We start from the raw sequence: 26164 nt of genomic DNA, 5'->3' as shown, positions 1-26164 counted from the left end.
TTGAGTAAAAGTATTGTTTTGACCTCTATTTATATTATATTGTAGTATAATTTTTCTAAAAAAAATTCAATTAAGTCACAACTTAACTGTGATTGTCTCACAACTTAAATGTGATTGTCGTTTAGTCACAACTAAATTTGAAGTTGTAAGTATCGTATAGTCACAACTAAATATGAAATTGAGACTACATTAGCAATTTTCAAGATAATATAAAAGCCTCAAGGGCAATTTTGTTAAAATCTTATAAAGTTTAACTAACACCCATTATATGTGGGCCAAATGACAAAAATGTCAAATGAAAAAGGTTCAAATCAAAAGGGCCAACATATTTGTGACCTAATCTAAAAAACTACATTTATATTTGGTAGTTTAATTGAAATATTATATAATCTTCATACTATACCAAAAAATTATTGGGATTTGGTATTTAATCCTAATTTTCTACTCGAATAATAACTTAAATCCAATTTAATCTCTATAATAGAAATTTGCTAAACCTAACAAGTTATTAGCCTTAAATTAAATCTCTAAAATAAACCTAGGCATGCTTAATTAATAAATAAATCATATTTAATTAATCTAAGCATGCAAGCTAATATTAAAGCCTAAGAAAAATAAATAAAGCATAAATAATAAAATACTTACCTACCTGGTTGTAAACTTCCAAAGCTAATTTCCACTCCTATGAACTCTTCCTCTTTGGCAAGCTCTCCAAAGAAAAGTGTGAAAAAAAACAAGAAAAACCGAATTGGGTCATGCACAAACCGACGGGTTACCCACTTGTAGAGCCGAAACGAGCCGGGTCAGCCCAAATGAGAGACATGCGGGTCCAAGGGACCCGATTTGAACAATAGCCGCTCCTACTCAAATCAACGGCTGAGATCAAACGCATTTTAATGACCTCTAACAACTTAGATTAAAAGAGGGATAGAGTTCCAGTGTGATGTCTGCACAGCAGCTCCTGTGAGCTTAATTTACTTGCACCTACGTGGTGCCGCGTCAACGCACTTGGGCGAATGGCTGCGCGCTATGTGTGCGTTGTCAGTCCCAGTCAGCAACGTTTTCAATTTCTTTATTTTCCTATTTTATCTAATTTCTCTAACTTTAGAAATGCACTAAAAATAGCTCAGGATTCCAAATAATTCCCTGAAAATTCCTACAAATTTGGCTCACTGAGTACTAATTTCCTATAGCATCAAAATAGTTAAATCACTTCCACAAAAATTATAAAAATCCTCCTCTCATAATTTAATTTCAAAAAATGAAAATCAATAAAATAATCACCAAATTCTTGAATTTCTTTTTTCAAAATTCACTTCCACACAACTAAACTGTAGACTTACAATTAAATGTCTTACTAAAACCCAACAAATACACTTTACACTCAATCTATTCCTTTCTATACCCAACATCATCACCACCACCACCACCATAACCTCCATCGCCACCACCACTCAACACCATCACCACCCAACGCCAACACCATAATCACAACCACCCAACATTGAAATATTTTCATTACATAAAATACCTAGATCTTCCTCCTCCTTCTTCCTTCTTCCTTTTTCTTCCTTCAGCTACTTTTTTTTTTTCTCCTACATAGAAAAAAATGAAAAAAAAAAAAAGCAATCACCTGCAAATTGCACAAACCCACCCCCTCCTCATTTTCCTTCTCTTTTCTTTCCTTATTCTTCCTTCTTTTTTCTTCTTTTCATTTTTAAATTTTTTTCTGCAAAAAACCCCAGCAAACTCCTTCCTCCCTCCCCACCCAACAATACGGTGCCTCCCCCGGCCGATCCATTGACGTCGCCCAGTCGGCGTCATCTCTTTCTATCTCTTTTTCTGTTTCTCATTTCTCTTTTTCTTCCTCTGGTCTGCTATAATGGAGGCCTTGGGTTATATATTTTTTTTCTACAAGAAGAAGAAGTCGAACCACCAATTTAACACTCTTTCTTTGGTGGTTCTGTGCGCAAATAGAAAAAGGAAGAGAGTGAGGGAGGGAGGGAGGGAAGGAGGGAGAGAGAGAGAGAGAGAGAGGGCTGCCGGCTGTCTTATAGTTTTGGAATCTCGATCAAATATCCAGGTCCAAGGTCGGAGGTCTGAGGATCGTAGACCAAATCGAGGGTCAAAGGTTCGAGGACGTACAGAGATAAAAATCCTAGTTCGAAATCCAAAGTATAAATCTCATATATGTGGGGTCAAATGTTTGGGTTCAAAATTTGAAGTTTGAAATTCATATCAATAGTCTAAGAGTTTGCGTTTCAGGTAGTTAAACACAGCCTTGTTAAAGCCCACATAGGACCAACTATAAAGTGCATGTGTTAAACCCATAGGCCTATCTCATCCTAAAAAACTGTCTTTTAAGGAGAGGATTGCCCAAGGCTTATATTGTGTACAACCCAACCATATCCTGGCTATATGAGATATTTAACACCCCCTCTCAACGCTAGGGTTGGGCCGACTGCTACATGACCAAACTCCACTAACGAGAGTAGAAATGCCACATAGCAAACCCATATGAGATTTTCAGTGGGGAATGAAGAGGTGGCAAAGATTTGAGTAATTAGCTGCCATTGTTGTCAAAGAGTTTAGAATCTGGGATGTGAGATGGTTTTGTGGATTTTCAGTTGGGAATGAAGAGTAAGGAATGTATTGAATGAAATCCTTTATGGAATGAAATATATGGAATTGATGCTTATAACTTTAGACAAATTAAAGGCATTTGCAAGTTAAATTGAGGATTTTGTGTTGATGATATTTTTTTGCTTTGGTGATTATCAGTAGGTGTGATGGAAAATTGGAGGGAAAAGAAAAGTGGGAGGGGAGGGAAAGGGACTGGGACCCTTCATCCCTTGATCTGTTTGGTAGAGTGGACCTCGAGTAGTACTCGAGTGCTACCCGAGAAACTATAAGTTGTGTTACTAATTCGGTTATCTTACGTGAGGGGACCTTGAGTAGTACTAGTACTCGAATGCTATTTGAGAAACTATATATAAGTTGTGTTACTTGTGTAATTCGGCTATCCTACTCGAGGTTCTCTTGAGTAGTACTCAAGTGCTACTCGAGAAACTATATATAAGTTGTGTAATTCGGCTATATATTCGAGTGTTACTCGAGAAACATTCTGCTATCATATTCGAGGGGACCTCGACTAGTACTCGAGTTCTACTGGAGAAACTATATATAAGTTGTGTAATTCGGCCATCCTACCCGAGTGCTACTCAAGAAAAAGGTTAAGAGGAAAAGACCGAAAACCCCATGAAAAATGGGTCACGTGCCCAAAATGTGCTAAAACTTGATGGAAAATTGGACGAAAGCTAACAGAGGTCTGACATTGAAATTTTTTAAAAATTAAGGTGCCACATTGAGTCAAAAAATTTATTGGGTGGTGAAGTGAAAAACAGGTCAAAGTTCAGGTGGATAAGTTGATAAAAAGCCTAATTCAAATGGACATGCTTTTTGTTGAGAGTAATGTCCCACATCGGAAAACTAGAGCTTAGGCTTATATGATCTTGGGCCTCTACACCCATTGCCATTTGGCTTTGGGTTGGATGCTCAAATTCTATCATGGTATCAAAGCTTGCTTATTTGTGTGTAAGGCCCAACAGCCACACGTGCTCCTACGTCACCCAATACAATTTGTCCACGTGTTATGGTCAAAATTTCGTCACACGTGCAAGGGCGTTGTAATACCTTGGATTTTCCAATCCTATTGGGTGTTGACACGTGTCTTTCAAAACTCTTTTGTATTTAGAAGCTTAAGGTTTCTTTAAAGGAAATAGAGTTTTCTTTGTCTTTTGTGTAACTAACTTGTACCATTAGTAGTTTAGAGTTGAACTCTAGTGCCCTTGTGCACAAATTTGGTGATTATCAAGTTGAAATTAATTTTTCAGAATTAAATTCATTAGAGTTAAATTTTCCTTAATTTTTTTGGAAGACAAATTATTATTTTGAAGCTACAAAAAATTAGGATTAATTACTACGAGTCCGTAGGATTTTTCGAGGGATTATTTGGAGTCCCGAGCTATTTTTGGTGAAATTACAAAGTTTAGAAAAAGTAGAAAATAGAAAAATTAAAGAAAATTTTTTCATTGAGGACACATATTTAGGTGTCAATCGTAACTTAAGACACATATTTAGAAGTGTATTAATAAAAGACACTTAGTAATGATTTGTATCCACGTGGGATGAACCGCTATTACTAACTCTGTCTAAATGAGGGATAAATTGGTCTTTTTATATTAAATAAAATTTTAATTCTATTTCTAAATTAAAAAACAGTAAAATTATAAACTAAAAAAATTTAAACCAAAAAACAGTAGAACTAAAAACTAAAAAAGATTACTACTAAAAAAAATTAAAGTAAATGATTATAAAGTCCAGTTTTGGGCTCTCAGTACTTTTAAGACCCAAGTTTTTTTTTTTTTGTGTTTGAAGGAGACCTATTCATACCAAACCGGTCCTTTTTTCCCCTTCTTCGTCTTTCTCCTACTCCCTCTCTTATTTTTTTGTGTTTGAAGGAGACCTATTGTACTCTGAAGCTTTCCCTCAAGGACTGTGGTTGTTACGTTAAAGAGATCAACATAAAATTCGATGGAGGAGCCTATTGGCTTTATCAAGGGTATGTAAGTTTTCTATTTGGTTGTGGGGAACCATTTACACTTTCAATTGATATTCCCTTTTGTCCCTGCATCAGTTCAATTATATTAATGTCACTAGAATTGACATTAATCTTACCAGAGATCTCAATGATATTAATGATATTCCCTCCCTTCCCTCTCTCCCCCCCAACCCAGGCCCTCCCCGCCCCTACCCCTCTCTTCCCAACCCAGGCCCCGACCTACCTCGACCTGCCCCTCCCTCTGCCACACCCCATTCCAGCCAAAGCCCACGCCGACCCTCCGCTCCAGCCAAGCCCGACCCATCCATCCTCACCTCACCTTCATTGAGTAGGCTGTCGTCGGAGGTTGGGGATGGGTGAGGAGGGGGTGCGATCTGCACCTCATCTTCTTTTTTCTTTTTCTTGTTTTTTGTTTTTGTTTTTATTTTTAATTTAATTTTAATTTTTTAATGAAAATGACAATTTTAACTCTTAAATTAACATTTGTCATGATGAAATCCACCAAATGGCCTACATTAACAAAACATATAAGTATATGTCCTATGAGACTATGGATAAACTTTACCTGAGACTTATGTCACTCACTTGGAATGAGTCCGAAGAAAATAAGAGAAAGATATAGGGCCCGTAGATATTACATGAAGGTTGGGTGCCTTGCCTTAGATGATAGGACCTATGCTCTAAGAGCATGTACAATGACATGACTAAATGTTATACTATATGCTAAATATAGCAGAATTGATAAAAAAACTCATTATAATGACATAGCTAAATTTAGTATTTGCTATGTTATTGCTAAATTTTTCACTATACTATAATAGAAAATTTAGCAATTGCTATTGAGGAACTCAAGAAAAAAGTGGACTTACCATTTGAAAAGTATGGGTAAAGAAAAATAAAAAATAAAAAATAAAAAACCAAGTGAAAGAAAGTGATTGGTTGAAAAAGTGTTGGGTCCCATGAGAAAAAAAAAGAGGAAATGATATTCATATGAACGGAAAAGATTGCAGCAAGAGACATGAAGATAGGCAGCTGTTATGGGTTGATTGGTCATGTATTCAAATTTTACAATTCTTAAATTTGACTTTGACATGAAAAATACTAAAATATTAGTTTGGGTATTAAAATAATAATATTTAAATATATTTAATATTGGGCTCATATTTAAAAATCTCATTAAAATATTTACAATGATATAATTATTAAAATAATTTAATATATTAAATTTAATTTATAAAGATATATATGAATATATTAAAAATATAAACATATTAACATATAGCTATAACTTTTGTGCCATTGAAGCAAAAAACATAAAAGCTATTACTAAATGCTAAAAGTCATGCTAAATATAGCATATAGCAAAAAACCATTATACATGCTCTTATAAATCTAATGAGACCTATAGACAAGACTCTATCACATAAAACATTGGGGGTTTTGTATGGACAAATTTATCACTGGCATTAAAGTTTCAAACTATTTTGATGAACCTGCCCATAACCACCACTTTTGTAAGTAGTCATACTATTAGCTACCATTATAATATATGTAATAAATAAATAAATATATATATAGGAGTGCTCTAAAATTAACTAATTAGCAAGTTAATACAAAGCTAACCATACATTTGGGACCACCACATAATGTCTGAACCGTCAATTATTTAGGCCATACTTCAAAGATTATCATTACAAAAAATCAACTAAATCGGAAATCATTTAGTCATCTAATTGAGATAAAATAAATAGACGATCAGTGTTTTTAATAAAAGTATATAAATAGTTATTGTTATAATCAAATGACTAAATAACTTCCGATTTTGGAGATTTTTGACAAGGATGATCTTTGAAGTATGGCCTAAAAAATAGATGGTTCAGATTTTGAATTTACATTGTGTGGTGGGCCCAACAGGGTGGTTAGCTTTATATTAACTTACTAACTAATTAGTTTTAGAATATTCTTGTGTATATATATATATAGCCTGCTAAAACTATCATTTTATCATCAACAATACCGTCATCACTCAATTAAATCATAATATAATAGTGTTTTCTTCTCTTGACATATTAAATTTTTCAGAAAATACAAAAAAAAAAAACTTGTAGCTATTTTATAGAACATAGACATTTTTCTGAAAAATTAATAAGAAAGAAATTCCATATGCCATATATTTATTATATTTGTTTTATATAAATAAGAAGATTTGATTCCATAAAAAGAAAACAAGAAACATTCATTATTCAGCCAGAATTGGGAACATCACTATTATATAAAGCTAAGGATGGAATATGGAGCCAAATAGACCACCTAGACAAACAAAACCACATGTATAATCCCAAACACGCCCATTGTTTTTTTAAAACCACTCTTCTAGAACCCTCCACCTCATCTTTAAAACTACCTAAACACTCAGTGTGGGTGCCATGTGCACAAACCTGTTCTGATTCTTCTCTCTAAGTCTTGGCGGCTTTCATCAATCTCTTGAGAGAATGGTGAAGGTTTTTGCTGAGGCATCTCAAGGTGAAGATGAAGAGGAAGATAATGCTTTTCATATGGCTTCTAGGGTTAAAGGAAATTGAAGCAATGATTTACCAGAGGTATAGATCTATATCTATAACCCTTGAATATCCATTTCAGCACCATGTCTCTTGATATTCACTATGAATTGTACGCTACCCTCTATCTTGTTCGATCATAGTTCTCTCATTTATTGAGTCTCATTTTATTTTGTTTACATATATATATATATATATATAGTAATGATCACTTGCTCACCATAGAGCGAGGAATTGGCCGCTCACCTAACCAGCCATCAATGAATTTCAATGATCGGAACCGTCAATATTTTAGGGCATCATTTAAAGATCACCCTTGCAAAAAATCAGCCAAATCATAAACCGTTTAGCCAGTGTATTACTGTCAACATCATTTCAACTTTATCTGACAAATTATATTTATCTGCAAAGTTTGGAAGACCAAATAATTATCGATTTGGCTGATTTTTTACATGGACGACCCTTAAGGATGGACCTAAAAAATGGACCGTCACGATCATTGAATTCCCCTATCTCTTGTGAGTGGGTAGTTAGATGAGCGGGGAATTCCCCACTCTATAGTGAGTGAGTGATCATTTCTGTATATATATATATATATGTACATATAATGATCATGTTCTCCTATATGTGCACACCCCCGATACCACAGGTCCACAGTGTGTTTGCATTGGGGGTGAAATTTGATTAGATCCAATCATATCCCCTTTATTGTTGTGTGTGTGTGTGTGAGTGTGTGTATAGTATATATATATATATATATATATAGGGAGGCTTTATTAATTGTAGAATCTTATAAATAAAATTATGGCATAAATTCAATTTAAACACATAACTATATATGTCATTTCAACGGAGTCCACAAACTTTAAAATATTTCAAATATACACATGATCTATTATCTAAATTGAAAAATAGACTTCTGTCCATTGATTCGTTGAGAAATCAGTTAAATGCCAGTTTGACTTTTGCTGACCGGGATTACTTAGCAACGTGGCGCTATCTCAGTAAACCTTTCCAGCCAAATGAGCGACACGGTGACACCTGTCCACCTAATCTCTGACATGGGCCCACAAACTCATCATCTCTTTCTCACTCGTCGAACAAAGGTGATGGATTTATATTCGAATTTGAGAAAAAACGTGATGTTTTTGGGAGACAAAATGGTCAGGAGAGCGTTTGACGAGCGGGAAAGACATGATGGATGTGTGGGCCTGTGTCAGGTGGACATGTGTCACTCATTTGGCCGGAAAGGTATGCTAAGTTGGTGCCACGTTGTCAATTAATCCCCGTTAGCTAAAGCCAAGCTGACATTTGACTGATTTCTCAACAAATCGATGGACAGAAGTCCATTTTTCAATTTAGATAATAAATCGAGTATATATTTAAAATATTTTAAAGTTTGTGGATCCCGTTGAAATGACGTGTATAGTTATGTGTCTAAATTGAATTTATGCATAAAATTATTTGTAGGATATCTCGTGGGTTCCACTCCCATATATTTTCAACAATCCGAATCGGCTATTTCTTGGACCTCTATTCATAGATCATCATTGCAAAAAATTAGCCAAATTAGAAATGAGTTGCTTATCTAACTTTGATCAAACAAATAGACGAACAAAATTTTTTCGATAAAACCGTCTATTTGTTTGATCAAAGTTAGATAGGCAAATGATTTCCGATTTGACTAATTTTTTGCAAGGATGATCTATGAATAGAAGTTTAAAAAATAAACAGTTCGGATTATTGAAAAACAACATGGGAGTAGGCCCCATGAGGTATCATACATATATATATATATATAGGATCCTATATAGACGGTTTGGAGTGTTAAATGTAGGATCCTACAATGGAGCTCTCCTATATATATATATATATCTATTGAAATTCAATTCGTTTTTCCTTGGATAATATGTGCCTGTACATTTTATGTTTCCTTTATTGAAAAATTTATATCGTGGGGATTTCTTGTCCTTGGTTAATTTGGCATCATACTCCTTAATTGCAGCATATCCCTCTCAGCACAAAATGCCTGTGCAAGCGCTGATCCTACACATAACCCTTCGCCAAGGCATGCGAGTGATGGGCCTTCACAGCAGCATAAGAGCTGAAGTAGTCCAAATGTTCAAGTATAGTATTCATTATTACACCATTGAGGGCAGACAATTTCATGATCCTTTTCCTCATCTTCTAAGCCTTTGATCCATTTACCAAATGCTTTACTAGCAGGTACAACTTACAACTGTAGTTCATTTAATGGTATGAAGACTTTATGTTCTTTATATATGCTCTTCAAATTGTAAACTAACTCATGTATAAGTTTCAAATCCATATCTGGAAATTAGTATATCCCTTAATTAAAACAGTTTGATACATTTCTTTTGTCTTTTCTTTCTTGATTTAATTTTCTGTTTATAATATGTGAATTTTTCATAACAACTCATCCTAGCTATCTCGGATCTACATAGAGAAAAATTTTTTTTTTTTTGTTTTTTTTTTTTAATGAGGAATTGTTTTATGATTTAATGGAAAACTTTAACGAACCACTCTGAGATAATTAATTTGGTTATGAATACAATGACATATCAGATACATCTTTTGGTATTATATAAACTGTGCTCTAGATCTTAATTTGAAATGCATTTAATGTTTCGAAAGATGCATACAATCTTCTGTACGTGCTAGGAAAGCTGATCTTTGTTTCCCCTTTGGTCTTGCTAGGGAAGTGTTAATTGAGATACTGTCAAGGCTACCAGTGAAATCTTTAGTCCTTGTGTATGCAAGTAATGGAATGCTTCGACCAGCTACGTATTGTGGTTGTTTCAATGGCTGGATATGTTTAGAAGGATTATGGAACCCTCATACTGAAGAGTTCCACCAATTGTCAGAACTTCTTTTGCCTGGGATCGATCCATGTTTTGTGGCTTCAGTTATGATTCCACCACTAAAGATTACAAGGTCATATTTTTTAGGTCTCCATCAATCAAAGGATCATCCTTACAAAAAAATTAGATAAATTGAAAATCATTTACTTAAAAAGATTAAATGGTAAACATTTTAAGTGTTTATTTTAAGCTGTGGTGGTAGATTCAGATTTGCATATTATTCTACCTTTCGATAATTATTGAAGTTGTGGGGTAACTCTGCTGCTGTTAATTTAGTCATTCAGAGCTCCTCTAATGATTTGCTAGAGAAGCAGTTGGCTCATGGACTGCCTTGTTGTAAGTTAAGAAAATAGATTTTTGGACAGGTCAGTTAGGATTTGATGCTTTCTATTTTGTTTGTTGCTTTCTAGATGTTGGGGAGCTGTTATGTTCTAAATGAGGAAGTGTTTATCTCATACTAGCCACAAAAATGTATACTGGCAAACATATTTCATATCTAGGCCGAGTCAAAATTTATAAACTACAATTGTAAATCCTAACTACACAAGACCCGAGACTTGTATGCTAGAAACAATTTATACAATTCAATATTTCAACAATATTAATTTGCTTTCATATCAAATTATATATAAAATTATATATCAATATATATCTCAAATATTAAATTTCATGTCGTTAAATCTTTTTATCAAAAATTCAAAAATGGTCACTAGTATCCTTTTGAATAAATAATTAACTTGTTGAACGTGTTTTAAAATTGAAAAAGTTTCAATTTTTTTAATACACACATTGCCATGCACGCTAGTCTACGTCCATGGCAATATCTCATTCTACGTACATTGGCAATATCTCATTACGTACGTAGATAGCCTTGTACACATACTCTCTTCCAACATACATGGTCATGGACGTAGTTAATTAATGCACGTACGCCTTGTAGTATATTTATAGGTCAACCAAATTCATGGATTAAAATTTTTGTTCTTATGCTTAGATATATTCTTGTTACTTTAGAGTGGGTATTTAATATGATTGGAAATACATTAATAAATTTAACGGTATTAAAAGTTCATCGTGGATCATGGTCATGTTATTAGTATGTTAGGATCTGATGTAAACCTTGTGATTAAGAAACTTTACCAAGGCAAATGCTCTTTTAAATAATTAATTATAAATTTCTTTTATCATGTCTTAGGCAATTAATATTTTCCCAAATTATTTTGGGAGAGAAGATCATAGATATTGACATAGGGATGTTATAATGTATTCTTGTTGCATTATAATAATGATAATAATACGAATGAAAATTAAACAGATAAAATAATTTAATGGTGTTAATTAAAAGTCAATGATGGCCATTTATTTAGAAAAGCATGAAATTATTGATGAGTAAAAGTGAAATCTATAAGATCAATTAAAGATGATCAGTTCCCTTTGGGTTGAATATATCCAACCATTACATTCCTAACAAAGAGAGTGAAAACATAAAAAATTTGGAAACATTAAATTTGTTTAATTATATTTAACGGTGTTTCAAGTAAAATCAAATTAATATATACCAATGATAAAAGTTTGGATGTATAAAAGTTTGGCATTTCTTCGTTGATGTATATATATTTGGATGAGGTATGCCAAGATGAGTCTTATCTTTACTAACTACAACAATCATATTCATATTTCATGGAAGGCCCATGTTGCAGAGCCACATTAAGTGTTAACAAATTTGTTACTTACAATATTTCTAACAATTTAATTTGTGTATGACATAAATTTTGTAGTACGTTGTTGTCTAATATATAACAGGTGCCATTATTCGGACCCAATTTGTTTTATCAATAATCCCAACACACTTTCTACACCTAACTAAAAATTAGAAATTATAAAAATTTATTAGTATACTCAACAAGTTTTCCCAAATTATCCTTACTAAAACTCACCACCACATCTCATCCATTCTACTCTCTATACCCAACAAAAACACCTAATACCATCACCACCACCACCACCCAACACCATAACGACCAGGGACTGATCATCATAGTGGGCTGGACGTGCTCCAGCCCACCCTAATATATATATATATATATATATATATTTTAAAGCTATGTATGTATTCAGCTCACAGCCCACCCGAATTAAAAAAGACAAAACACTTAAACACACATCCAGCCCACTGCCTATCTTAATTTTTTGTTTTAAAAAGCTATGTGTTGAAGCCCACTGCCCAGAACCCACCCCAATTAAAAATGACAAAACAAAGAAACATCACCCACTCACCCAACATATTGTCGATCATCACAGAGACAGAAAAGAGCAAACAACTAAAAATTTCTTCTCTTGTCTCTATCGCCGACACCCAGTGGCTTGTGGCCCCAATCTCTCTAGTGCTCTGCTCTCACATGCCTTTCTCTGCAAGTACAACAATCAACATCTTCTCTTGCCTCTTGGTATTTATAATTTCTAACTCTATTATATTTCTTTTGTTTTTAAATTTAATTTTGATTTAAATATCTGGGCATTGGGGCTGAATTTAGATTTTTTATTCTATTATTAGGGATTTAATTTAAGGTGTGAATTTAGTCATTTAGGGATTAAGTTATGCATACATTGAGACTCAACTGAATTTACAAAGTATTATGGAATGTGTATTTTAGTATTAATCAATTTAGGGATTTGATTTAGGAATTTTCATTTTAGCATATCCTTACATATCATGTTTATAATATATGGTGAATAGGTTTTAGTTTATCATGTCGGAGTCGACTCATCAACAAATTCCGAAGAAAAGAAAAAGTATTCTTTCATAGTTTAAGAAAACAAACGATCCTTCTTCATCTACACCAATTTGTAATGAGCAACGTCATTCTGAGTTTCAAAGTGGAAGAGTTGAGACTGAAAGAGTCGAGGTTGATCCAAATATTGAGATTACTACTAATACTCTTAAACGTGATCCAGGATTACGTCAAGCAATATGGAAGTATCCTATTAATGAACATGATAATGTTCGAAGAGCTTATATTCACTTAGGACCATGTCAACCGAAATTAAAAGATTACCCTTCCTCTTTTGACGGACGACAAATGCACCGACTTCAAGCTTCTTGGTATTCTCAATGGCCTTGGCTTGAGTATTCAATTAGTAGTGACAAGACATTTTGTTTTCCTTGTTTCCTTTTTGATACTAACCCACCTTCTCATCCTACATTTACTATGGATGGGTATCCACATTGGAAAAGGGTTAATGATGGGAAAAAAATGTGATGTTCGTAAGCATATAAGGGCTGTAAACTCAACTCATCATCAAAATATGCAGAATTAGGATCTCTTGAAAAACCCCTCTACACATATTGATGTACAAATGAATACACAATCATCAAAACAAGTGGAGCAAAACCGATTGCGTCTTAGGACAACAATAGAGGGTGTTAGGCTTCTAGCAAATCAAGGATTGGCTTTTAGAGGTGATGATGAATCTAGTAGTTCATCCAATCGAGGCAACTTCATTGAACTTGTTAAAATGTTTACAAAATTGAATACTAACATTGCAGATGTTGTCTTAGAGAATGCTCCTCATAATGGAAAGTATATTGCACCCAAAATTCAAAAGGAAATCCTACATATTATGGCTAACAAAGTGAGGAAGAAGATTCGTAAGGAAATTGGGGATAAACCATATTGTATTCTTATTGATGAATTGGTTGATGTATCTAGTAAAGAACAAATGGCTATTATTTTAAGGTTTTTTGATTGTAATGGCCTTATTCAAGAACGATTTTTTGCCATTGGGAGTGTTCCCAACACTACATTCATAACTCTTAAGAATCATATAGGCAAGGTGCTTACTAGTTACAATCTTCAAATGGAAAATATGCGTGGTCAAGGATATGATGGTGCTAGCAATATGCGTGGCGCATGGAACGGGTTACAAGCATTATTCTTTCAAGATTGCCCATATGCATATTATGTGCATTGTTTTGCTCATTGCCTTCAACTAGCTTTAAATGCTGCAGCTAGAGGTGTGTCTAATACTTGGGATTTTTATTCTATGTTAACTTCCATTGTGAATTTTGTTGATTCTTCTGCTAAGCGCATTGTGAATTACAAGCTATTCGACAAGAGGAGATTCAAGATTTGTTAGATGCTGGAAAACTTGAGACGGGTACAGGGAAAAATCAAATGTATGCTTTGTCATGAGCAAGAGCTACTCGTTGGGGTCTCATTTTCGTTCTAGTAGAAGCTTGATTGAGTTATTTGCTTCAACTAGTACAATGCTTCAAAGAGTTCTTATAAGTGGAATCAACGAAGATATGCGTGGGGAAGCCAATAGTCTTCTTAATTGGATGACATCTTTTGGTTTTGTGTTTAACTTGCTTTTGTTGAATAAGGTTATGGAAATCACTAACTTTCTTTCTCAAGCAATGCAGAAAAAATCTCAAGACATTTAAAGAACGTGATTTCAATTTCAACAAAGCAAAGAAATGAAAGCATAACTCTTTGCTTGTTGTCCTCTTACTTACATGCTTTGAATTTTGTTTCAACAACAAAATTATTTCTCCAAGAGTTCAGAAAAAATGGATGAGATACTTTTCTGAAAAGTGTTGAATCATTTTGTGAAGTACATGACATCATTATGCCTGATTTGGGTGCTCGTTATAGGGTGGGTACAAGTCGTTCTTGTCAACAAAGGAATTCTATAACAGTTGAACATCATTATCGTGTAAATGTATTTTATGCTGTTATAGATTTTCAGTTGGTGGAGTTAGATACTAGATTTAACCCCCAAGCAGTGGAACTTCTTACTCTTAGCTTATCATTGGATCCTCGTGATAGTTTCAAATCATTTAAAATTGAACATATATGTGATCTTGCTATGAAGTTCTACCCTCAAGATTTCACTCCTGCTGAGTTAGTTAGTTTAAGAATGGAATGCCCCTTTTATGAGGTAGACATGCGTTCTGATCCCAAGTTCTATAATACATCTTCTATTTCTGATTTATGTCATCAGTTAGTTGAAACAAGGAAGTCAGATTTCTTTCCCATGATATATAGATTGATTTGTTTAGTGTTGACTCTTCTTGTTTCTATTGCAACAACGGAGCAAGCATTTTCATCTTTGAAGATTATTAAAACTCAACTTCGAAACAAGATAGAAGATGAGTTTCTTAGTGATTGTATGATTCTCCACATTGAAAGAGAGCTTTCTGATACTATAAGTACAGATTCAGTAATTAAGGATTTTTATGTTTTGAAGAAGCGCATGGTTCAATTTGCATAGTCTTATCTTGTATTTGCATTGCATGTTTCATTGTTTTGTTGTTGTTTTCTAGTCTATGTTTTTGTATAGATATGCATTTTGAGAGGTAAGGCTCACTGTGTCCCCCCTAACTAGGTGTATCTTTTTTATTTATTAATGAAATTTCATCGTACCGTTGATGTTTTTTTAGTTTAGCCCTCCCGAGTTCTAAATCCTGGCTCCGTCCCTGATAACGACCACTGCCACCACCTAACATTAAGGTAGTTTATTTATATACTCCTCCTCTTACTCCTCATTCTTCCCTTTTTTTCTTTCCTTTTTTTTTTTTTACTATAAATGCATATAAAAAAGTTAATTTGAACAAAACTAAGAAACTCAGCCCCTCCTCCTTCTTCTTTTTCTTTCTTCTTTCACTTTCTTCTTTTTTCCTACATTTAATCACTTGATCCCAACCGAGAAACTAGCAGTCCCCCTCCTCCCTCCCTACCCACCCCCACCTAACTGCCCTGCACCCCCCTACACCACCGACCGATCGAGACGCCTACGATGACTCCAAATCTGCATCATCTCTCACTCTTTCTTATTTTTATCTCTTTCTCTCTCTCTCTCTCTCTCTCAGTCTCTCTCCAATCTACTACAACGAAAGCCTAATCATCTTAGGTTGGATTTTATTTTTTCTACAAGAGAAGAATGAGGTTGGACCATATACATTTAGAATATATACATTTTTCTGAAAATTGATAAGAAAGAAATTCCATATGTCATATATTTAATATGTTTTATAAATAAGAAGATTTCATTCCATAAAAAGAAAATAAGAAACGTAGAGTAAATAGCCTATCCTTAATGCCTGAATTGGGAACATCATTATATAGAGATAAGCATGGAGCCAACAAGTAGAAACAGGCTATCAGATTGACCACCTTGACTAGCAAAACCACCAGGTATAATCCAGACATGCCAATTGTTTTTCTAAACCATAGTTAAAAATGACCCTTCTAGGACCCTCCACTTCATCTTTAAAAATGACCTAAAGCATTACAAGAAAAACATATTTGGGCGACGAAAATTTGGGAGATGAACCTCGATTCGTCGCCCAAAGAAACTTTGGGTGACGAACAAGAAAATTTTTCGCCTAATCTCATACAGGTTTGGGCGACGAACACTTCCGTCGCCCAAAGTGATTTTGGGTGACGAATACTATGCTCCTCGCCTAAATGTAATTTGAGCGACGACATCATTTCGTTGCCTAAACTCACGCGCCAAAATGGTGGTTGACAAATAAATTGGGCGAGGAACATGCATGTTCCTCGCCCAAAGTGACTTTGGGCGACAACATGTTTCGTCGCCCAAAGTCTCATTGCCTTTTTGTTTTTTGTACAATTATATGTAGGTTATTCATACAATGCAATCGTGTTTCCAACAATCCGAACCGTTCAATTTTGAATTCCTCATTCAAAGATCAGCATTGCAAAAAATTAGCTCAATTGGAGATGTAAAAGTTACGTAATGGTGCTCGAATGTATGAATGATCAAGAATTTGCTAATACTAATCGATTGAGTAGATGAATTCCGATTTGGTCGATTTTTTGCAGGGATGATCTTTGAGTATAAACGAATAAAATGAACAGCTCCGATCGTTAAAATCACATTGTAGTCTTCACAATTGTTGAATCAACAAAGTTTCAACGAAAAAGCTATAGAATTATACTCTTCAAGTGTATTTGTATGTAGAAGATCACTTTTCTATTGTTTTTAACAATCCGAACAGATCATTTCTTAGTGCCTCACTCAAAGATCATCTATGCAAAAAATTATCTCAATTGGAGATGTAGAAGTCATGAACGATCATGATTCTTATAATAATAATCGAACGGGTAGATGAACTCTGATTGAGCCGATTTTTTGCAGGGTTGATCTTTGAGTATGAACATAGATGATGAATGGCTCTGATTGTGATAATCACATTGTGGTCTTCACAATTATTGAAGTTACAAGGTTTCAACGAAAAAGTTAATAGAATTTTATTCTTCAAGTGTAAAGACCGTTCATTTATATGTAGAACCTCATATCTCGATCGTGATTTTAATGATCCCAATCGTTCATTTATTAGTTTCTCACTCAAAGATTATTCCTGTAGAAAATTAGGTCAATTGGAGATGTAGAAGTTTGGTATCAGAGCTCGAATGTAGGAACGATCGTTTTGTAATAATGGTTTGGGCGAGGAACTTAAAATTTCCTCGCTTATAGTGACTTTGGGCGACGAATTTAACGTTTCCTCACCCAAGGTCACTTTGAGCAACGAAATTTTAAGTTACTCGCCCAAAGTTTCAATACTTTTTTATTTACAATTTTATGTATGTAATGGCATACGATATGATCGTATTTCCAAAGATCCGAACCGTTTTAATTCTTCACTCAAGGATCATCCCAGCAAAAAATTAGCTCAATCGGAGATGTAGAAGTTAGGTAACATTGCTTGAACTTATGAACTATTGTGAATTTTCTAATACTAATCGAAGGAGTAGATGAATTCCGATTTGGCCGATTTTTTGTAGGGATGATCTTCCAGTATAAACGAATAAAATGAATGGCTCTGATCGTTGAAATCACATTGTAGTATACACAAATTGTTGAATCGCCAAAGTTTCAACGAAAAAGTTAATAGAATTATACTCTTCAAGTGTATTTATATGTAGAAGCTCAGATTTCTATCATGTTTTTAACGGTCCGAACCAATCATTGGCTAGTCCCCCACTCAAAGATCATCCATACAAAAAATTATCTCAATCGGAGAAGTAGAAATTAGGTTTAGCATTTAGTGTGTATGAAGGATCATGGTATTTATAATAATAATAGAACGACTAGATGAACTCTGATTGAGCCGATTTTTTGTAGGGATGATCTTTGAGTATAAACATAGATGATGAATGACTGTGATTGTTGTAATCACGTTATGGTCTTCAAAATTATTGAATCGACAAGGTTTGAATGAAATAGTTAATAGAATTTTATTATTTAAGTGTAAAATCCATTCATTTATCTATAGAACCTTATATCTCGATCGTGTTTTTAACGATCCGAACCGTTTATTTATTAGTTTCCCACTCAAAGATCATTCCTCCAAAAAATTTGGTCAATTAGAGATGAGAAGTTTGGTATCGGAGCTCGAATGTATGAACGACCATGGTTCATACATAAAATTGTGTTTAGGCGACGAAATATTCACCTCCCAAAGTCTAAAATTTGGGCGGGATAAAACGGTGCCCTAAAGTCAACGACTTTGGGCGACAAACAGGATTCCGTCGCCCAAATACCCTTTGGGCGACGAAATCATGTATTCCTCACCTAAAGGTGCTTTGGGCGACGGAATCCTGTTCTTCGCCCAAAGTCTTTTAATTTGTATATCCAGATTGTTGGGTTTCACTGTCACTCATATCTCTCAACTCTCTCAACTCTTGCTCCTCCCTCCTCCCGGCTGCTCCTCCTCCCTCCTCCTTCCTCCCTCATCCCGAAAACCCACCTCGTCCTCCTCCCTCTTCGCTTCTCCCTCCTTCCTCATCCCGAAAACCCACCCCCCCCACCCTCCCACCGAAAACCCAACGCCCCACCGAAACCCACCCACCCCACCCCACCGAAAACACACCCCCTCCACCGAAACCCACCCTCCCAGTACACTGAAACCCACTCCCCTCCGAAAACCCAACCCCCACACCGAACCCCCCCCCCCACGGGTAAAGTTGTTTTTTTTTTTTTCAATTTCTGTTATTTTAATTATTGATTGTTATTTTCTGATTTTTTTTTTCTAATATTGTGGATTTTGCATTTGTAGGATTGGATAGTTTGCACTTGTTGTGGATTTTGCATAAATTTGTTGTGGAATTTCTGATTTTTTGTGGTAATTAATTTATGTTGTAGATTTTTTTAATTTAGTGGTTTGGTTGTGAAATCTGAATTTAGATTGAATTTGGGCTAATATTTGACAATGATTTATTTTTTTGATTAAGGAAGGATAGTGTTGCATTTTTGGTGAAGGATAGTTGCATTTTTGGCGAGGTATGTGTTTAATTTATCTCTTAGTTAAGTTTTTGTATGATTTAGTATTTAATATTTTATATATAATTGTATTAAACTTTTTTAGTGAATTAGTTTGTATGTTAAAATTAATTATAAAATTGATTAGTTAGTTTGTATGTTTTTAAATGCTAAAATTTATTAGTTTGTTTGTATGCTTGTATGACAGAACTGCCCCCGGATTCCATCCTGAAACCCGGAGAGGTCCTGTGGGATCCGAAATCAAGGAAAATCCTACCGAAAATTTAGCAGAACCTCCCCTGAAAATGGACTAACCTAAAATTTATAAACCTATAAAAGCACTTATATGTCTTTCAGCCACCTCTACCACAAAGCAAAAAGGGTCTCAAACTCACTCACAAAGCCAAAACAATAAGTTCTCATTCACCAAAGCACATGATAATTAGAGCATAGCTAAATTTCCATTACAATATAAAAGTTAACTCCTCAACTTAAGGGAAATGACGCCGAAGATCTGAAAGTCCTGCCTCGACGTGATACGGCCCACCCTCGGCGATCTATAACACCTGGGGGGAAAATGTTATAAACAAAATAAAGAAGACGTGAGATAACTCTCAGTGAGTGGATGAAATATAAAAACAAAACATTAAGTTATTCATCCTTTCAAATTCCTTTAAAATCAAATCTCCTCTAAGACCTCACATCACTCTTTGAAATCCCCTAGTTTTAAAACCATCTTACGATCTTTAAAGACGTCATAAAACTATTTAAACTCTAGAAATTTAAATAAAACAAAATATAACTTTTCAATAAACAACCTTCAAAAATAAAAGAGTCATAAAAACATTATAACAGAAATTTTGATAAAACTCAAAAAGGAAATTCTCAATCAAACTCATATTTAATAACTCCTGTAAATAACAATTAAATCCCACCATGCTTATACCCTAAAAAACCTGGCCATACATATGTGCGGAATTCCTGCATCGTACAAGCAGGCAATATCCTGGCTATACACACGTGTGGAGTAAAATCCAACACGTGCAGGCAATCCTGGTCGTACGTGCACGCAGAGCAGCCCTCAAAGGGCGAAGTATCCCGACACACGACCCAAAGCCTATATGTGTGCCGTGATGGGTGTAACACCCCGATCCTCGGGCCCATGAAAATACTGAACATCAAATTGTTAAATCTGTTTTCTCTGACTTTTGAGCCATGCACAACAACATAAGCAAATATAATTCTGTCAAAAACATTTTAAACAAACCACTGAGTAAAAACAATTAAATAAATCTTTCTGGGTCCCACTGCCTCGTCTTCTCCCCACTGCTTCCTCAGCCTGCTTATCCTGCAAAACACAAATCCTACACTACATCCAAGCATCAATAAAAATCAAAATATCTCAATTGCACATCAAATCTCATCAATAATAATAATTATACTCTGACAAATCAATTGCATAATTGTCAACCATTAACCTCAATCATTCACATCCTAATTAATATCCTCAATGCATAGACACCATCATTTCCGTCCTCACGATTCAAGCCTAGATTTTACTAAGTCCTAGCAAACAAATGTAATACAAGCAACCCAACAACCATCTATCTAATTTCACACACTTCGTTTCTTGGAAATCCTCCAGCTTTATAACTACTTTCAAAAATCTCCTTTCAAAACCATTTTTAAATCCCCTCAGCCGTAAGTCAAACTCTGAACTGAATTTATCCTTGGAGGCTAATATCTCGAAACACTTATTCTTAAAACTCACATCATTCTCGTACCTGTACTGTAGACAATGTCCTGGCCACAATCCCGCACTCGGGCAGGCTCAAATCCTAGCCACAATCTCGTACGGATGACTCTTCCGCACGAGCAGGCTCGTATCCTGGCCACAATCTCGTACGGATGACCCTTCCGCACGAGCAGGCTCATATCCTGGCCACAATCTCGTACGGAGGGGTCTCTCCGTACGAGCAGGCTCGTATCCTAGCCACAATCTCATACGGAGGGGTCTCTCCGTACGAGCAGGCTCATATCCTAGCCACAATCTCATACGGAGGGGTCTCTCCGTACGAGCAGGCTCGTATCCTAGCCACAATCTCATACTGAGGGGTCTCTCCGTACGAGCAGGCTTGTATCCTAGCCACAATCTCATACGGAGGGGTCTCTCCGTACGAGCAGGCTCGTATCCTAGCCACAATCTCATACGGAGGGGTCTCTCCGTACGAGCAGGCTCGTATCCTAGCCACAACTCATACGGAGGGGTCTCTCCGTACGAGCAGGCTCGTATCCTAGCCACAATCTCATACGGAGGGGTCTCTCCGTATGAGCAGGCTCATATCCTAGCCACAATCTCATACGGAGGGGTCTCTCCGTATGAGCAGGCTCGTATCCTAGCCACAATCTCATACGGAGGGGTCTCTCCGTACGAGCAGGCTCGTATCCTAGCCACAATCTCATACGGAGGGGTCTCTCCGTACGAGCAGGCTCATATCCTAGCCACAATCTCATACGGAGGGGTCTCTCCGTACGAGCAGGCTCGTATCCTAGCCACAATCTCATACGGAGGGGTCTCTCCGTACGAGCAGGCTCATATCCTAGCCACAATCTCATACGGAGGGGTCTCTCCGTACAAGCAGGCTCATATCCTAGCCACAATCTCATACGGAAGGGTCTCTCCGTACGAGCAGGCTCGTATCCTAGCCACAATCTCATACGGAAGGGTCTCTCCGTACGAGCAGGCTCGTATCCTAGCCACAATCTCATACGGAGGGGTCTCTCCGTACAAGCAGGCTCATATCCTAGCCACAATCTCATACGGAGGGGTCTCTCCGTACGAGCAGGCTCGTATCCTAGCCACAATCTCATACGGAGGGGTCTCTCCGTACGAGCAGGCTCGTATCCTAGCCACAATCTCATACGGAAGGGTCTCTCCGTACGAGCAGGCTCGTATCCTAGCCACAATCTCATACGGAGGGGTCTCTCCGTACAAGCAGGCTCATATCCTAGCCACAATCTCATACGGAGGGGTCTCTCCGTACGAGCAGGCTCGTATCCTAGCCACAATCTCATACGGAGGGGTCTCTCCGTACGAGCAGGCTCGTATCCTAGCCACAATCTCATACGGAGGGGTCTCTCCGTACGAGCAGGCTCGTATCCTAGCCACAATCTCATACGGAGGGGTCTCTCCGTACGAGCAGGCTCGTCCAATCCGTACTCGCATTTCCAACTCACAACATTTTTCCCAAAATTTCTCTGAACTCTGCCGAATCCTTCCGAATTTGATCCCCGCTTATAAACCATCACTTGTCTGTCACTCGAAACATACTGACTTTTCTTCAATAATTAGTTTGATCATTTGTATATAATAACTGCCTAATCATCAATCATTAACCTCGACTATAAATAATCCTTCTCTAATTTGGTGACTCTCCTCTAAGCAATGCTATAATTCCCAATTAATTCCTTCGCCTCAAATCCTCGTCAATTCATTCTCCTAATTCAAATCCTACACCTAATCTTCTCTAACGTAAAACAGCAAATCTTTAAAACAGACAATAAAACCACGGTACTCAACAATATAAGCAGATAAGTTTCACTTAAAATTTAACTACGTAAAAGTCTGGAATACCCTTCATGGTGCCATGGCTCGGATACCAAATCCGGCAGCATAACGGCATCGTGAATGAGATTTCCCGAGCCCATGTACCTATTAAGACCAGACAACCAGCTTATAAATATCCAGGGTTCACAATTTGGCCATTCAACGACCGAAATGGACTGTAACCACCACACACGGTGGCTGCCCAGCCTCAAATTTCACAATACTCACCAACACGTAGATAGACCCTAGGGTTGGCCTCTAAGAGTCCTGGGGAGGCTGATTAACAAGAAAAACCACCTAACTCGCCGCCACAAGTGGCGGAGCCGTCGGTGGCAGCGGCGGCACAATTTAAAATCAATAATTTCCTAGAGTTTTCAATTTCAAATAACAATTTTAGATTATTAGGGGTGAGAATTGTCTAAAAACCATCCATTATCAATTCCCAAAATCGAAATCAAAGAAAACCCGAAATGGGTTTAAACCCCTAAAATCCAACTTCACAAATTTCACAAAATTTACAATCAACACCTTAGGGGAAAGAATACTCGTACCTAGAGGGTCATTTTTGACAACTGGACCGACGACCAACAGTCGCCGGAAACGCCGGAATCGACGGCGGAAGTCGCCGGCCTTCCCGGCCTTCACAGCGTCGATTCGTCTTCGAGAGGCGTCGGATGGACGATCGGAGCACACCACTATGCTCACCTCGACGAGGGGAAGCTTTCTGGGCTGGTGCTAGGCCGCGAAGACGCCGGAAACGGCGAGTCAACGCCGGAACTCCAATCGGCGAAGTCTGGGTTCTCGGGTTCTGAGGAGTTCTGGGCTGCGCCGACCCCAGGGGGAGGAAGAGGGAGGGACGGCGACAAGATCTGGGCCAGTCCCGTCGCCACCCACTACCGGACGCGCCGCCACGCGCCGGTGGCAGGCGCGGCAAGGTGAGAGGGCCAGAGAGAGAACAGACGCGAGGGAGAGAGAATGTCCGAGAGAGTCCCGAGAGAAAACTGAGTTTTGGGTTTTAAAACCCTTTTTGCAAAAATTACAAGTTTGCCCTTTACTTCAAATTCCCGTAACTTTCAAACCATAGCTCCGATCGACGCGTGCTACGTGTCTACGAACTCGTGGACTCGAGATCTATCCAACGGGCCCAAAGTCAAAGACGAAAATCCATTAATTTGAAAAGTCAACTTTGGGTCGGGTCGTTACAATGGGTCCCAAAGACCTATCCAATCTGATAACCTGGAGGGTACTGCAAGGGTGGTTTGAAAACCATTTTTCCAATTTTCCATAACCCAAATAAATTATTTTCTCACCGAAAGAAAATATCATTGAAACCCTTTTACAAATTTAAATCCAAAAGCCCAAAATGTATTATTCAAATTAAACTACATGAATCAAGTATATCCAAACTTTTCGATAATACCCAAAATATTAAACAAATCATATGTATAAAATAAGGAACTAGATTTCCTTTCCAAGATCCAACAACTCAGAAAAACCAACTTGTAAATCCATGTTTTAAACTTATTTATGAAAGCATTTGAAAACTGAAATCCGTCGCCATTTATTAAATCGAAAATCAATTGAAGATATTAAGCATGATAGAATTAATGGAATTTTCATAGATTCTTTTGAAAACCAAAAGTTTACTCGAATTTACTATTTCTCAATTAAAACTCAAGATAATCAAATAAATAAATTCATAAGTTTAAAAATGCTTTTAAAAAACAAAAGTCTACTCACAAAGATAGCCTTATCTTCGATCCTCCGCCGGATCGTCACGAGCCACGGTCGTCTCGCCTATAAAATAAACAATAAAACACAATTATTCTCGACTCGACAACATTAAAGGTGTGTGTGTTTACGAGACCTAACGACACTCCCGTTTCTCGTCCGACACAAAGATTTCGACACACAACTTAAACCCATAATAAACACCTCCTTAATCACCCCAAGCTTCCCGGCTCAAACGAACCTCAACCACAACACCAAAACACATCTTAAACTTAAGGAAATCAACGCAATGTCTTACCTCGATCAGAAAATTCTTCCTAAGATGAATTTTGTATCGGTAAAGTCACAATTTATGTCCAACACTTCTCGGCTTCTCCAACAACTTCGGACCTAGCCAAGACAACAACCTGTCCAATTACACAATCTTCAACCATCAATCCAAAATCGGTTTAATAACTGTAGAGAATTTGCATTACTAGCTCACAAATTAACCCACAATCAACGACGGGTCCGATTAAACTCACCCAATTCCCATTCAGTGGCCATGTGGCCTCTGAGTGGCCAGAATTCGACACTGTCGTCAGTTTCGATGGCTACCCAAACCTGATGTCCAACCCAAACACAAATGTATAAACTTAATTCCAACTCCAATAGGCTCATTAAACTTAAAAGAGACAGGAAACATTGAAGGGAATCTGAGCCGGTCACCATGCGCGGCGAAGCTCACGGTGGCCATGGGTGGCTGAGTTGGGTTTTTAATTCCGGGCACAATCAAACCAAATCAAACATACAAACTTGTAGAGAATGAAGAGAGGATCGATTTCAGTACCTGGGTCGAGACTAGAAGTCACCGGAGTCGCCGAAAAATGGGAAGGAAGCCGGCGACTGCACTCATCATTTCTCTCTCGTGGGTGGTCGTCGGAGAAAGGGAAAGTGACAGAAAAACTCGCTGTGACGAGAGGAAGTCATCCCTGGTGGTCCGGCATCGTGACGTGGTCGGAAAATAGAGGATGTCAGCGAAGAGGCTCGGCCTGTTTTGTGTCATTTCCTCACCGTGGGTGATCGGCGGGAGAAACAGAGAATAATGGGAGAGAGAGGGGGAGGAGGCGAGCAAGGGGTGGGTGGTCTTGCTGCCATCCCTCGCCGGACGACAAGGATCCGAAGAGAGAGGAAGGGAGAGTGACCGAAAAGGGAGAGAGAAAAGAGAGAACTCAGGGGAGGCGTTGCGTGAGTAGAGAGAGAGTGGAGAAACAAAAAAAAATCTAGTTTGTCTTTCTAGAAAAATCCTTAGAAGGAAAAAGGTCTAAAATGCCCCCAAACTTTATTCATCCGTAAAATCCTACTCGTAACTCCGACTTACAAACCGTTCGTGCCTACGCGTTCGTGAGCTCGAGATCTTCCCGAGAATACCAAAATAGAAATTGAAAACCAACAAAAAAACTTTAGTCAACATTTGGGTCAAACCTTTAAAATAAGT

General features: G+C 36.9%; 1 long non-coding RNA gene and 1 pseudogene across 1 annotated transcript; one reads left to right on the top strand and one right to left on the bottom strand.

Moving 5' to 3' along the window:
* The first annotated feature begins 13781 nt into the window (after window positions 1-13781).
* On the top strand, window positions 13782-15335 carry LOC147283571 (uncharacterized; annotated as a pseudogene).
* Window positions 15336-19826: 4491 nt separating this feature from the next.
* On the bottom strand, window positions 19827-25303 carry LOC147283570 (uncharacterized). Its single transcript, XR_015122486.1, has 4 exons — window positions 25212-25303; window positions 24986-25094; window positions 24697-24753; window positions 19827-19915 (listed from the first exon to the last, which is right to left on the bottom strand). It is a non-coding gene; the product is annotated as an uncharacterized LOC147283570 (long non-coding RNA).
* Between the last annotated feature and the right edge of the window lie 861 nt (window positions 25304-26164).

The sequence above is a fragment of the Dryas octopetala genome, chromosome 5 (assembly GCF_963921425.1).
Source record: "Dryas octopetala chromosome 5, drDryOcto1.1, whole genome shotgun sequence".
Classification (NCBI taxonomy): Eukaryota; Viridiplantae; Streptophyta; class Magnoliopsida; order Rosales; family Rosaceae; genus Dryas; species Dryas octopetala.
The sequence above is the reverse complement of the archived record's forward strand: the minus strand, read 5'-3'. Positions and strand labels throughout refer to the sequence as shown.